We start from the raw sequence: 1,504 nt of genomic DNA, 5'->3' as shown, positions 1-1,504 counted from the left end.
GTATTAGACAGCACTAGAATTTTATTTTGACAATTAAAATCAAAGAAAAAAGAATCATTGAGCTGGATGAACTCCTATAAAAATTTGTTATATTTGTCAGTTTTAACAAGAGTTTATGTACCTGATAAAGTAAAAACACCAAATGGCTTTGGTAAAAATTAATTTCACTGATAAGAAAAATATTTAAGTAAAAGTCATAATATTGCTCACAATAATCAGAAAAGTAAAAGTTATTTTACACACACTAAAAATTATAGTGTTGAATTTGCTGAACCAAACTGGTTCCACTAAACCTAAACCRAGCTGAGTAAACAGATTTACATTTACTCAATTCAGTTTGGTGGAATCAGTTGACAAAACATTAAGTATTAATTAAGTATTTAATTATTAATTAAGTAAATTCAAGACTTCATATTTTTAAAGTGTATAAAAAACTCTTGTCATGATGAGTTCTGATTATATTTAAATTTGTAACCTGTAACTAGGTGGTAAATTTTGAAGTAAAAGTATCATTTTTAGGTTTCGAATTTAACAAAATAAAAATAAAGTTATGATAAAAAAAAATACTTGGTAAAATTACAAATCCTCCCACAAATTTCTGAAGTACTGTAAACAAAGTAAAAATATGCAGTACTATACACCTCTGCTTTTAACAAATTRTTGAAAAGAACAGAAGTTTTTTTTATTGTCTCTGTTTTTTTTATCGTTTCCCCATAAATAAACTGATGAAGCAGTGTTGACATTCAGCGATAAAGCACCTGTCATTAACYACATGATAATTAGTGCAGGTGTGTGTGAAAGTGTTTCTGTAAGTCTTGGATGCAGCAGGTGAGTGGAGGGGGAAAACACAGGTTGTAATTTAGTGGTTTTGTTTCCTGCAGGTTCGGGCTCATTTCAGCGTCATCACTCGCTCTCCTTGTCCTGATTTATCAGACGTGTGTGCTGCAGGAGAGGACTGTGAGGCCTCCCTCACCTCCTTACCTTACAGCTACACCAAACCCAGTCCTGCCTGGTGTGTGCGTCAGTGGCAGAAAACCGTCCCCAGTGATTATAAGGCCATCCTCCAGTTGGGGTAGGACGCCCACGTTTAAGGCTTAATTTATTCATTTTCAACAACAAGACCCAGTGATGACCTGAAAACTTACTTTGTTGTGTCCTGCTTTATAAATGTAAAYGTGTTTCCATCAATCAGTCTTTGTTTTTTCCTCCCTCTGAATCATAGAGTAAAGTGTAATTTCATGTGTAGCTTCTATGACTGGATGGTTGATTCTCAGCATTTCTCTGTTTTATTTACTCAAATAACACATATTCACTTTCTAATRCCAACCTTTTTGTTTTTCTCCATCATGCCCAGCACACAGTTTTATGTCTCAATAAATGCACGGCCCAAAATCCGAGCAAACAATGGAAAGCTTAACCAACCTGCATTTGTAGCGCTCCCTCCTCCACTCAGGTAACGCACACACACACACACACACACACACACACACACACACACACACAC

General features: G+C 35.0%; 1 protein-coding gene across 1 annotated transcript in view; it reads left to right on the top strand.

Annotated features, from left to right (window-relative positions):
* Positions 1 to 1,435: 1,435 nt before the first annotated feature.
* Positions 1,436 to 1,504, top strand: part of LOC106512998 (uncharacterized) — a gene marked incomplete at its 5' end in the record, with an annotated part of 14,472 nt that continues 14,403 nt past the window's right edge. The window contains 1 exon segment of the mRNA XM_014001614.1: positions 1,436 to 1,453.

This window comes from Austrofundulus limnaeus, unplaced genomic scaffold (assembly GCF_001266775.1).
Source record: "Austrofundulus limnaeus strain Quisiro unplaced genomic scaffold, Austrofundulus_limnaeus-1.0 Scaffold9, whole genome shotgun sequence".
NCBI classification, from domain to species: domain Eukaryota; kingdom Metazoa; phylum Chordata; class Actinopteri; order Cyprinodontiformes; family Rivulidae; genus Austrofundulus; species Austrofundulus limnaeus.
The sequence above is the reverse complement of the archived record's forward strand: the minus strand, read 5'-3'. Positions and strand labels throughout refer to the sequence as shown.